The 13,925-nt window shown below is 50.0% G+C and overlaps 1 long non-coding RNA gene across 1 annotated transcript; it reads right to left on the bottom strand.

Annotated features, from left to right (window-relative positions):
* Positions 1-8,682: 8,682 nt before the first annotated feature.
* LOC113957878 lies at positions 8,683-13,925 on the bottom strand. The gene is made up of 2 exons (XR_003531318.1): positions 12,468-13,925; positions 8,683-12,365 (listed from the first exon to the last, which is right to left on the bottom strand). It is a non-coding gene; the product is annotated as an uncharacterized LOC113957878 (long non-coding RNA).

Raw genomic sequence — 13,925 nt, 5'->3', positions numbered from 1 at the left:
TACCATAGCCTTGGTAATAGCCTGGATCTGCTGTGGGAGAACGGGGGGGGGGATGGAGAAGCAGCAGCTCCCTGCAGCTCTGGGGAAGGAGATGGGGCAGGACCGGACTCTCTGCTTTGCCCTTGGCTGGGGTGGGGAACGTGAAAAGCAATTATTTTGTATCACTTTGCCTTTACTGAGGTCCCTTCGCGGGGAGGCTTCTCCCACCCCAAAGGAAGGATGTGGCCAAGCTCCTACAAGCATATAAAACCTATGGATCAACCCCTGCCTTTAGGCACAAGGGGGATGCATCTGCTTGGACCACTCTGCCATCCCCTCGTGGTCCCACAAAAAGCACCAGGGAGTCCCACAAGGCTCCTGGCACCCAGAAACATGAGTGCTGGAGGAGGGAAATGGGGGATATTTCTCTTCCCACACACAGTGGTCAAATTTTTATGGAGCAATTTCAGACAGTGATTGCTCCAGAGACACCCTAAGGTGGGATGGAGGGCATGGCCTCCCCTCAATACTCGAGCAAATCAGTGCTCGGTGTAGTGCCCAGTGATCCAGGGGGATGTGGGGATGTGGGGACATTATTTTAGCTCCCTAAAGGTCCCAGAGCAGCAGGAGGCACAGACAGAGAGCGGGTGCAGCACTGGGGGATGCAATCACTCTTCATCCTGAAACAAAAATTGTATTTCCACAAGCCCCAACCAGATCCCAATATCGAAAATTAATGTCTAACCCTATGGAAAAACTGGGAATCCTTTGCAAACAGCCCTGGCACTCCATGTTTCCCTCCTGCAGGCATCCAGCTGGGAAGGAGGCTACTCTGGGTGAGGGTTTTTAATGTCATCTGCAACATTTTAGCCTTTTCTGAAGGCGGATCTGCCAGAGCAGGGTAGGTTGAATCCAAAAAATGACTTGCCCCAGGCTAATCTTTCTGCAATATGCAGAAACTGAGGCTGGGCAGGGAACAATTCCAGTAGAGCTGAAATTCCAACTTTCTCTTCCTGCTGTCACCCTTGTGAAGGTTCTGCAATAGCAGGGGGAGTTTGTCCCCGGAACAGCACCAGCTCTGAGCAAAGAGCCAAACTCCAGAAAATCAGGGGAATTTCTCTAGATTGAGTGATGTTCTCTCCTCATTTACTCTCCTAACTGTGAAGCTGTTATTGTCTGTGTGTCTGCACTCACCTCCTCCAGCCAAGCTCACTGCTCCAGATATATCCCAGCCCTTTGGAAAACCGGAGTTCTGCACCCACTTGGCTCTTTCACAAGGATTTAACCAGCCGACGTCTTTGCATCAATATTATCATGAAATAATAATTTCCTTCTGAATCGTTTCTATCTCAACGGATTTTATAGACACCCAAAGTGGAAATCTTACCCCATCTGCATGTGTGGTGCTGGGAAAGGCACTTTGTGTCCCACCTCCTGCAAAGCCAGAGGGACTTCAGGGCTGGAGCAGATGCCAACAGCCACTCCAGAAGGAGGATCCCCAGTGTCCCAGGGACAGGAGATTCGGTATCCTGGTCCCATCAGGAAACAGATGATCTCTCTTTGTTTCACTGTCTTTATTCCCAGGGAAGCCCCCAAGGCTTCAGACCATCTGTTTGTGAGTTTGCAGACCACCTACAAATAGAAAAAATGTGCTTTTTTCCACCCTTTCCCCCCTCCTGTATCCGGCTGGTGGTGCGCTGGGAGATGCTCTGGGATGTGATGCTGTGAGGGATATGTTAAAACCACAGGGCAGGGTTATCCTCAGGACTGGCCTCATCCAGAACAGCTGAATTCCAGTCCCAGTGTCATTGGGAGTCCAGACTCATATGCAGCCCCGTTGCTCAGGACTCCCAGGGTAGGCACCTGCAGATGCCAAGGGTGGGAGGAACTCTCCAAAGAGGACAGACCCTGTCCCACCACCTTCACACCTGCATAGCCCCAGCTGGTCACATCTCCCCGTGGTGTCACTCCTGGGGACCCCATCCCAGCCCCTGCAAAGGCAGAGGGGCTTTGAGGGCTGGAGTGGATGCCAGCAGCCATTCCAGAAAGGGCATCCAAGCTGGGCCAAGGCTTGCCCGTGGTGCCCAGCGGGGTTGGACAGGGCCAGTCACTGAGCCCCATCTCCACCCCAGCCATGGCTTCCCAGATGAAGGGGTTGACAGAACTGGGCCTTGTGTCATTTTAGGAGCTGTGAAAGCTGTGAGTGAGTTCCCAGGGCTGTGAGCCACCTCCAGGGAAAGCATCTGACCTCCCACACACTGCTGGTGTCAGAGGATGGAGCTCTCAGACCTCCAGCACCCCTCACCCACCGCTTTGGGTGGTGACAAGAGGAGGGGACACCAAGAGCCATCGGTGACCCCGATATGGTGGCACCGTGTCTAAAAATGAACATCCTGGGAACAAAGTGACACAGCCCCACGGAACAGGAGATCTTCCATAGCAGATGCTGCTGGTGAATCCCAAAATACTGTGATGAGAGAGGTCAGAGCAGCTTCCCCCACCGAGGGAGACAGGGGAAGGTTTGGGGATTTGCCTGGAGTGATGTGGGAAAGGAGGAGCAAAGCAAAAAAAAGATGCTGGGCAGGGCTCCTGGTCCCTGGGAGAACCCTCTGGATCCTGGGGGGGCTTCCTGGGGAATCCCCTGGATACTGGGAGGATCTCCTGCAAAATCTCTTGGTTCCTGGGGGAATCTTCTGGTCCCTGGGAAAATCCCCTGGATACTGGGAGCATCTTCTGGAGAATCTCCTGGTCCCTGGGAGAACCTCCTGGATACTAGGAGGAACTCCTAACCCCTGGGAAAACCTCTTGGTTCCTGAGAAGATCTTCTGGTCCCTGGGAAGGCACAAGAGCCAAAAGAAAACCAGCAAAAATCACCTCTCTACAAAGTTAACATTAAATACCTTCCCCTTCTGTATTTCTCCAAGTTTTTTTTAATAACAAAATATCCAATTATTTAAAAATAGCTTTTTTGGGTTCAGTCTGAATTCTCAGTTGGTCAAGGCCACTGAGTTGCAACGCTGGGCCTCCAAAGATGCTCCACCAGCCTGGACTGGAGAGGAGCTGGGCACTGTTCATTGAAATAAAAGTCTTTTAGCTCAACCAAAACATGGCAAAGAACTTCAGCTCTTGAGATGACTGTGAATATTTCATGCCATGGAGCAGCTGCTCCAGCAGAACTAATGGATGTGGGCTGGCACAGGGTGGGCGTCAGGCCTGGAGGGTGTCTCCCACCTGAGCTGCTCCAGCCTCTTCAGTTAAAAGGCTCTCAAAGCCACTTTATTTCACTTGCACAAACAAAAAGGACGGGCCAAGCCAAATTAAGGAACAGGAAAGGAACCAGTGGCCTCCCTCCAGGCAGCATGAGGGCTTTCTGCACACGCTGTTTTTAGAGCCTGTGGGTCTCAGCCCCAAGTGTCTCCTGGTGCTGAGTGGGGGCCAAGAGCTGCTGAATCATAGAATCATATCATAGAATCAGCTGGGTTGGAAGGGACCTCTGAGATCATCAAGTCCAACCCTTGATCCAACCCTGCTGTGGTTCCCAGCCCATGGCACTGATGCCACATCCAGTCTCTTCTTAAAAACCTCCAGGGATGGAGAATCCACCACTTCCCTGGGCAGCCCATTCCAATGTCTGACCACCCTCTCTGCAAAGAAATTCTTTCTAATATCCAACCTAACCCTCCCCTGGCACAGCTGAAAACCGAGCCCTCTTGTCTTGCTGATCATTGCCTGGGAGAAGAGACCAACCCCCCCCCGGCTCCCCCCTCCTGTCAGGGAGTTGCAGAGAGTGAGGAGGTCTCCCCTGAGCCTCCTCTTCTCCAGGCTGAACAGCCCCAGCTCCCTCAGCCTCTCCTCACAGCACTTGTGCTCCAGTCCCTTCCCCAGCCTCGTTGTTCTCCTCCGGACCTGCTCCAGCCCCTCAATGTCCTTCCTGAACTGAGGGCCCAGAACTGGACACAGCACTCCAGGGGTGGCCTCACCAGCGCTGAGTCCAGGGGAAGAATCACTTTCTTGGACCTGTTGGCCACACTGCTCGTGATCCAGGCCAGGATCCATTGGCCTTCTTGGCCACCTGGGCACACTGGTGGCTCATGTTCAGCTTCCTGTCAATCCAAACTCCCAGGTCCCACTCTGTCTGGCTGAAGGTCAGATCTGAGCCATAGAATGGGGTGAGATTTTTTGCAACACCCCAGACACTCATCCCTCCTGAGGAGCAGCAGGACTGCAAATGAGCCAGGAGGAAAAGTGGTTTGAGAGGATGATTTCCCTCTTCTCTTCCTCCCTCACAGAGATGTGCAGGGAGGTGAAGCCACAGTGGGGATGGTTAGGCTGGGGGGTGCCTTCCCTCTGGGGTAGGTATGATGGCACTGTGGGCATGGTGGCAGGGGGCAGCTTCAGCCATGAGATGGCACAGAATGGAATGGCACAAAGTGTCACTGAGCTTTCCTGTACTGTGCCAAGTTTTGGGACATGGCAGCCCCATGGCCATGCCAAATGGTGAAACGAATCATGGAATCCCAGACTGGTTTGGGCTGGAAGGGACCTGAAAGCTCATCCAGTCCCACCCCCTGCCACGGTCAGGGACACCTTCCACTAGCCCAGGTTGCTCCAAGCCCCGTCCAACCTGGCCTTGGACCCTTCCAGGGATGGGGCAGCCACAGCTTCTCTGGGCAACCTGTGCCAGGGCCTCACCACCCTCACAGGGAGGAATTTCTTCCTTATATGGAATCTAAATTGACCCTCTTTTTAGTTTTAATCCTGGCTCAGGCTAGTCCTCGATCTGCGCCAGATTCTGAGCTGTGCCAAAACAAGGGCCACATCATGGGCCAAATTGTGGATCATGCCAGACTGGGAGCCGTGCCAAATTCCATGCCTTCTCCACCTGGCCCCTAATCTTGCCATAAGCCCCTGGCTGCCACCACCATGCAACCAAACCCCCCCTGTGTCTTTGCTGCCCAGCACAATTCCCTTCCCTGCTGGTATCCCCTTGGAATGTCCATGCCATGGTGGGAAATTCCCAGAAGAAAAAAATACAAGATTCTGTGTACTTTTTCAAAGCATTTGGAGGATATTCATTATTTTATCACCTCTGCTGAGCCACCAGGGGTGGTGGAGATGCCCCATCGTGGTGACACTGTGTGTCCCCAGCTCTGGGCTCGCTGTTCTCAAGGTAACTCGGGCAGGTCACAGGTGACAAGGATACGAAACAAGGTGACATTCCCAGGCTACCTGAGCAGGCATTGTCAGAGCCTGATCTGCTTCCTCTGGGTCCCAAGTGAGCTCAGACCCCACATCCCCTCTCCTCCATCCCTTGGGAATGCCACACAGAATCCTCTTCCCCGTCATTCCTGTATTTACTATTTCTTCATTTCCCACCCTCTCTCTAAGGAAGAGACAGACTTCCCCGTTTCCACGGAAACACTCCCCCTCTCCCCTCATTTCTTCAAAGAGTTTTTCATCCATTTATTTCAAAAATAGCTATTTTTAGCCACAGTTTCTCCTTCTTCCCCTCCCCACCCTCCGCTTCCAGGTCACGTTTTCCCAGACAAGCAGCACCCACCGGGGCTGTCACTGCTGACACTGAAGGGAGCTGTGGCATCACCCACATGCCTTGGTGTGATGCCCTAGTGACTTGGGCAGGGCAAGAGCAGCTCAGATCCGTGGTCCAGATCCTGGTGGTTCCCTTGATTTGTGCTTAAATCCTCTGGGGTTGTGGAAAAGTTGCTGTATAAAGGAAATGATAGTGTTTGCAGGAAGGACCGTTCAAAATTCCCATCACTCTGTGGAGTGACCATCCCTGCAGCATCCTCTGATTCCATAGATTTCACAACCCCATGAAGTCAAGGCAATATTTCCTTTCCTGCCATCAGGATAAACCAAGAGGTGACACAACAATTACTGACAGAGCAGGAAATAAAAACTGTTTCCACCCTTCCCAAATACAGAAGAGAAACACCACCACTTAAATCCTCAGGACCCGGGACCCTGCAGACAAGTGGGATGAGAAGCTGGGACTGCAGCAGTGGTCAAAGAAACTCACGAGTCAGTTGAATAAAAACAAATAGCCTGGACAAGGTGCTGTAAAGTAAAAGAGATTTCCATGGGGGAAATTACAACCTTAGCAGTCCCATGGATAAATGTGGAGCAGAGGGATGGACAACATCCCTTGAAAAAGGATGCAATGCCTCACTGGTTGGAACACAAAGGAAAATCCCTTTGGGTACTACCATCCATTCAAAAAATAGGAAGTGAAGTGTCTAGAAAAAGGGCTCCTTAGCAAGGCACAGTTTGAGGAGCAGGGAAATACCTTTAAGAGCCTGACTCCAAGCTGGGAGAGCCCCTCTACAGCATCCTGGAAAAGTCATGGTTGGAAGAGCTGGATGCTCTGGCTTGGAAAGAGGGACATGACACAGGCCATTAAAATCCTGCACAGTGGTGAGGGAGTGAGCAGGGAATGATTAATCAATATTTCTTCATCATGCAAGGAAGAAATAACACCCAGGGAAATTCCCAAGCAGCAAATTCCAAGGCAGCAAGAGAAGGATTTACTGCACAGCTCTGTGGGTGTGCAGGGATGCACTGCTGGAGGGGAGGCTTCCAAAGCCACCCAGTCCTCACGTGGGTAAGGAAGAGACAAATATCAGCCAAAAGGCAGCAGAACCCAGCCCTTGTGCAGCCAAATTCCTCCAGACCCTTATTTTAAGATGAGTTTATCCATCACAAACCCAGGGAGCACTGGTGCCTGCTCCATGTGTGGCTCTGAGCACCCAACACTGTGTTACTGCCACGAGGGCATTTTCCACTGTTTATAACCTCTGGGGATGAAGCAGGAGACATCCATCCTGGAATCACACTGTGCCACCCCTAGGCTGACCTACACCCCACCAGCCTCTCTGCTTCTCTCAGCTCTTCCTCAAAATATTGGCAAATCCAATCCAACTCCGGGCAAAAGAGCTGTTGGCACTGATCACATCCAGTCCCTCTGCAGTTCCTTCGTGCAGAGTCCTCTCCATCTGTTTATCACTCCAGGTATGGGCTGGAAACTCTGCAAAACCCACAGGGGTTGAGGGTGTGCCTCAAATCAAGGTTCCCCCCTGAATTTGGTACAGGAACATCACCCTCCACCCCTCAGTGGTGCCAGGGAAGGTGTGTCCTGGGGCTTTTCAGGCAGTCCCGGGTGGAATGTGCCAAATTCACCTTCCTCCAGAGCTGCTTTTGGCTGCTGGTGGTTTCATGCCACCTCAAAGTTTGCAACATCCTGTTTTCCACGGATGTTTAAGCACCCCCCAGTTCACCACATGTCAACTGAAACCTGCAGCTGGAGCCACCACGGGGAGGAGCTGAGAGAAATCAAGGTCACAGCACAGAAAGCAGCAGCAAGAGCTCCTAAACCCCCTGAACCAGAGAGGGTCACTCCTCCCAGCCTGAAATCTGCCCCTGCCACCCATACAGGACAGGAGCTACTGTGGTCCCATCCTGCATGGCCACGCTGGGATAATTTGGGAATATGTGAGCTGAAGCTGCTTTTGCTCAACGTGGATCGTCCTTCCCCCAGCAGAGCTCACAGCAAACCTCGAGAGCAAAGAGAAAAGAAACCACACAAACCCTTTCCACCCTCAACAAACCCTCTCCACCCTCAACGCTGCTTTACTAGGAACTTCTTTGACCCTTTCAGAATTCTCGAGGCTGACAGGGTCAAGTGAGTTGTTTCCTCACTGCTGAATTCCTCTGGTTTCATCCTGCCCAGGGTGGTTGTGGGCACAAGTGGCTGATGCTCTGCTCCCAGTCCTGAGCCTTCCAGTTCAGGTCCTGGAACCTCTTGCAGGATTTATGCCTGGAATTCAGTCCTAAGAATGGGATTTGCAAAAATAACCTAGTAACTTGGGATAACAGCCTGTGCTCCTGGCTCAGTGACCACTGAAATAAAATCCCCTCGCAGGAGCCTGGGACCTCTGGCCATGGGACAGGGCCCAGTAGCACTTGGATGCACAGTTCAAGTCATTTTATCATGGAATCATTCAGTCATGGAATCTTGAAATGGTTTGGGTGGGAAGGGACCTTAAAGTTCATCTTATTCCACCCCCTGCCATGGGCAAGGACACCTTCTGCTACGCTGCTCCAGCCAGGCCTCGAACACTCCCAGGGATGGGGCAGCAACAGCTTCTCTGGGCATCAGAGATCAAACTTCCACATTTTTAAGGCATCCAATAATGCAAAACAAAAGCTTTGACACTATTTGGCCAAGTTTGCTTTTGGGTGAAGCTCAGACACAGTTTGAAGCCAAGAACAAGGTTTTCAAATGAACTTCAAACCTCATTTTGCAGGATTTCCATCTGTGATTGGAGCACATGGGTCACATTCCCGGTGGGCACCTCCACTTGTTTTTGCTTTGCCAAAGCAACAGCAGTGACATTCCTTTTTGTGATGCATCATCGAAATTTAAGGGTTTGCCTGGAGCTTCTTCAGCCCATGCAGAGTGCACAGATCTTCAGACGGATGCTTGGGATGCTGGAAATGTGCAGATTTTACCCCCAGATTTTCTTTGTCTCACACAGTAAATTCTACTCCTAGGAATGGCATTCAATGTCAGGTTATTTCACCCTGAAAAATTAGTTCATCCAGCGGATGCACCTCAAACCTCATCCTCCTACCATCCTTCCCAGCCCCAATATCTTCCCTTCACCCCACTTCAGTCTCAAACACTGTGTTTCAGCCATTTTATTGAAGTTTGTGTATGAAATAACAGTTTCAAGTTCTAATGAGAAAAAAAAACCATTAAAAAAATAAATTCAACATCAGGTAAAAAAATCCACACGACCAAAAAAACCAAAAAAATCACATTTTTTACTGGTAACTGAACACAAGGTCCACACCACGGTGGAGTCACCAGGACAACAGGAGGCAGCAGCTTGGTTTAGCATCAGACTGGTATCAAAAAAACCCAAGTTTTAAACTATTGGAACACAGCTCACTGGCAAAACCAGAGTTTAAAATTAACTCAGAGTAACAAGACTGCGTTTAACACCTCCAGTCCCAAATTGCATTGTTCCTGTGGCACCAGATTAGTCAGGATTTAGTGAAGAGTTTCGTTTTTCAGTCCCATACACTGAATTTCACAATATTTCACCGTTAATACACCCAGTGTATGTCCAGTTGAGACAGGCATGGAAAGCATCTCAGCATTACCCAGTTGCACATGTGAAGGAGGGAAAGCAAAGTCAAAATTATATCCAGCCATCTCCATCCCAGGAAGATTCCATGAAAATAGGATGGGAAATTAAGAAACACGAGCTGCTGCTGTGCTGGAGGTCGATGCGACCTTTTGCCATGTTTTGGGGTCTCAGGTGATGAATTAAGAGCCTGTTCTCTTGAAAAATTCTAAATTCCAACATGAGAAGACCTGACTCTCAGCAGAGAGGGGGATTTTCCTGCAAAACCCGAGCAATTTGGACAACAAAGTCCAATTCCAGAACATCAACAGCAGCCTAAGGAACGTGGCAGCAAACACATCGTCTGGTATTAAAACCAGATTGTATTTCAGGCACTTCCTGACTCCATTTCCCCTTAATACCACTTGACTCACAATTCCAGCTCTATCAATGACTTGAGCATTGCCAGGTAAATTGTTCTGCTCCAAAATCATCCTCTGGAACAGGATGGACTTAAATGGACTTAAAACCAGCATCAGTGCCCAGCCTTGCAATGGTCAGAGCTGATGTGTTATGGACAACACCAGGCACTGTCAGAGGTATCTCAGGCCATTCCCTTTAAAAGCTGATGGTGTAATCTTGGAGAAAGCAGAAAAAATGGGAAAAAGAAACATAATATACCTGTATCAGAGGCTGGTGGATGAAAATACTGGGATTAGAAATGTGTAATTTAATTCAACCAGGGCTGCTACAGGACTTTAACCTCATGTTGAGGGATGACTCTGTGCCTTCCAGCTGACTCTGTGCAATGAAAAGAAAAGCAGGAGAGTGAGGAGCACTGTATCTCAGAAATCCCTTAATTTTAAAAGGATTCAGTAGCAATAACAGCATTTGAACACCTGTCTCAGAAAACACCCAAGTGTGTGTGGGAATGAAACTTCCAATGTGGTCTAGGGTGTTTTCTGAGATGTCAGTCCTGTGGGGGGGGGTTGCCAGCACGTGTGGAAAGAGGCTGGAGTCTGGGATGGGACTGCAGGAACCACAGAATCTTAACTTAATAGAATCCCAGACTAGTTTTGTGTTGGAAGGAGCCTTAAATCCCACCTTGTTCTACCCTCTGCCATGGGCAGGGGCATTTTCCATTAGACCAGGTTGCTTCAAGGTCCATCCAGCTTGGCCTTGAACACTTCCAGGGATGGGGCAGCCAGAGCTTCTTGGTGCAACCTGTGCCAGGGCCTCACCAAATCCTGACTTTTCCCCCCAGATCTATCAGGGCAAAGCAGCCTCACAGTTATTTCCTCATTGCCTCTGACAGCCTGTTCCAGCCACTCCTCTAAGGCCCATCCCTGTGCTGTGTCCCCAGAGCCTTCCTTAGTGCCCTTAAACACTCTTTCAGATCTTTCCCTTTCTAATTTTGCTGCCTTCTTAAAACAGCTTAAAACAAGGCATTAAAAACAAGCTGCTTTTCATGACCCTACACCAGCCCCGCTCCCCAGATCAGCTTTTCCTGCCTCTCCAGCAGGATGGAGCCAACAGCAGAGCTCTAAAATTAAATGGGGAAAGGGTTGGTGCTCAGCCTTTCGCTGTGTTGGGCACAGAGGAGAAATATCTGTCTGTTCTGAGTCTAAAGAGCACGTCCAAGGCACGACAGCTCCGAGATGCTCTCGTCTGGGAGCAGGGCTTTGAAGGACTATGAATAAAGATGAGCTGCCTGCCTTCGGATGATTATGGGAATCAAAGCACGCTATTTTTTGGATCTTCTCTTGATGTCAGCCATCATTAAATCGCTCCTTTTTTTGGTTTTTTTAATCGGCTGGATACATTTTTAATTTGCCTTCCCCTGCCAAATCCAGCCCTCCGCTCCCAGTGACATTTCCATGCGGCTGCCCTGCTACGATGGTTATCTTTGGAATGCACAAGGCTGGAGTCAGAGTGGTGGCAACACACATTAATACACTGGACTGACAGTTAAAGGCTACCAAACTCTCAATAACTGTGAAAAAAGCACATCAACAACCAGTTGGCTCAAGCAAAAGGAACCCAACGGGACGGAGCGACGGCAACACCCGTATGTACAACATGGAGGAAAGGTTGGAATTTGGCAAGATTGTCATTGGTGTAAGATGTCTGTGAGGTGGTTGGGACGCACCAACCCAACTGTGTGAAGGGATCTGGTTTTTCCCACATCTTCAATCATCAAAATACATTTTTGAGCCATAACAGAGACACTTAAACAAGTGGCTGTTGAAAACAGACGAGGTATAATCATGTTACAGACACACAGCCCCCCCATAAAAAAGCTCAAAAATAAAAATAAGTTTAGTACCGATACATTCTATCCCCCATTTTAAGGGCTACTAGATCATGTTCCAAAAGAAACTAAATATAACACCTTTGGGACCAGGGCTTCCCAAGATCCAGGTCTGTGTTGCAATCCAGAAAATCAATCTCCCCCTGTTAATATGTCATTATCTCCGTGGGCAAAGCCCCCTTTGTGGGGCCTTTGGCTGTTTGCAGCCCAAACCCATCAGCGTGGTAGAAAAGTGGTTTTTGGATCAGTCTCTCATGATTTCAGAGTGGCAGAAGCTTTTGTTCAGTCTCCTTTGCAGGTCAAGATCTCACTACAAACCCACCACGCTGCAGGGAGGCTGCAGACAAATATGTTTTGCAGGTCCTCAGGAATTTTGGAGGTGACATGTCCCAGAAACACCCAGCTCCCATCTGCCCCAGCTGCCAGCAGCTCCGTCTGTGGCGACTGGGAAGAGAGATCTGTGGTTATTTGGGGTTCCCAGTGATGGAAACAGGCTCAGCCCTCACCCTCCAAACATTGGGCACTTTTCCTGGTCTTTCTTTAAGGGTTTTTTTTAGGTCTCAGAGTTTTTATGGTCTGAGCATTAATGAATTTTGGTGCTGGAGGGGTGCAGGAAGCTGGGTGGACAGTTCTTCTCTGCAGTGACAGGGAGGGATGCTTGGGAGGAAATCCAATCCGCTCGCAGACCCTTCCAGATCCACGGGGAATTGCCAGCATGGAAATTTGCTGGAGGATCCCATGGAGAAGCTCCCTCTCCCCATGGCCCCTCAGGGCAGGGCACAGCCAAACTGGAGTTAATGAGAGCCACTGCTCTAATCAGCTCTAATTTGTGCAGGCAGATTCATTTCACCCCGTGGGTCGTTTCACCTCTGGGATTCTCCTGTCGAACCTTGTCACCCCCAGCTCATCTCCCTGGGCTCAAGGACCTGCTCCATGGGCTACTACAGCATTCCTGCTCCCCAGCCCAGCTCAGGGAGCTGCTCCATGGGCCCTTCCAGTATTTCTGCTCCCCAGCCCAGCTCAGGGACCTGCTCCATGGGCTCTTACAGAATTCCTGCTCCCCAGCCCAGCTCAGGGAGCTGCTCCATGGGCTCCCACAGCATTCCTGCTCCCCAGCCCACCCACAATAAATCCCAGTGCCAGCAGCACCAGCCCTCTCTCATTCATTCAGCCCCAGGGCCACAAGGTTTGTACCATGCTGGGAAGAGCAAGAGGAGCAATGTCCCACTGAGAGCCAGATCTATATTTGCTCTTCACCCCCCAACTCATTAAATTGACTAAAACTGTTGGGTTTATCACTTTTTCTTTCTTTTCTTGCCATTTCAGCCCATTCTGCTCACCCTATACCTACATATAGCCCCCAGAGACTCCTGTTTTTGGGCCCCCCCAGCCCTTCTCCCATGAGCAAGGTCTCCACCACCAAGGATGCTGTGACAGGAGCAGGAATTCAAGCCAAGGAATTATCTGTGATTAGAAAAACAAACAAAATAAATGCAGCTTTACCAAAGTTGATGCATTCCTTTTAAGAACTGCATCATTTCTCAACCTTAGGGGAATTTCTCAACCTGAATTTCAACTGGAGTTTGCATGTGGGGCTCAGACAGTCAAAAAGGAAGGTGACTTCTTCTGCAAGTCCAGAGCAATCCCAGCCTGAACCTGCTTGGATCCTGTTTGTCTTCAAAGCTCTTCTGCAAGGAGAGGAGACATGTGAGGAAGACAGTAGGGTTGCTTTGCCATGAACATTCCAAAGTTTTCCCATTTCAGAGCCTTTCTTCCAGTTAGGGTGTTTGTTTTTAAGTGCATCCCCACTCAGGTTGTGCCTCAAAGCATGTCACAGGTGCCTCCTGTGGATGTGCCTCATCCCCTGCCTGGAATTTGGTGTGAAATGCAGGTAAAGAGCTCTGCTGGGGGCAGGATTCAGGTTTTGGTGCTGCCTCCAGGCAGAGTGGTCCTTGTTGAACCTTCCAGGTACCTGGTAGAAACCTCATGGCTTGTCCTTGGACACATCAGCATGAACTCAAGAGTCTGCTCCACAGACATAATTTTGTCTCCTGTTACCTCCCCTTGAGCATTCCCTTCTTCAGAGGAAGCTCCAACTCCCTTGGTTCCATCCAGTCCAAACTAACATTTCCCAAACCATTTCCAGGGAATTACTGCACTGCAGACACAGAGGTTCCTGTGCTCATCTGAGTCCCACCAACATTATTTTCACCCTTAAATCCAACACTGTTGCAAGTATTTCCTTTCTTCTCTGACTGAGTATGTGCTGGGCAGATTTAGTCTCCAAGATGGAAGAGGCAGCATCAGGAGGTGGGATAAAGCTGGAGAGGGAGAGGGGGGGAGCCAGAAGCAGGAGGGACATCAACTCTTTCCAATTATCCCTTTGCAGATGATTTATCCCTTTGCAGACCACTTATCCTACTGCACCAGGATAATATTGATCCATGCAGTTCTAAGAAATGCAGTGAGGTCAGAGCAACCCACAG

Source organism: Corapipo altera, unplaced genomic scaffold (assembly GCF_003945725.1).
Source record: "Corapipo altera isolate COAL_440 unplaced genomic scaffold, ASM394572v1 202, whole genome shotgun sequence".
Lineage (NCBI taxonomy): Eukaryota > Metazoa > Chordata > Aves > Passeriformes > Pipridae > Corapipo > Corapipo altera.
This window is presented reverse-complemented; position numbering and strand designations above follow the sequence as displayed.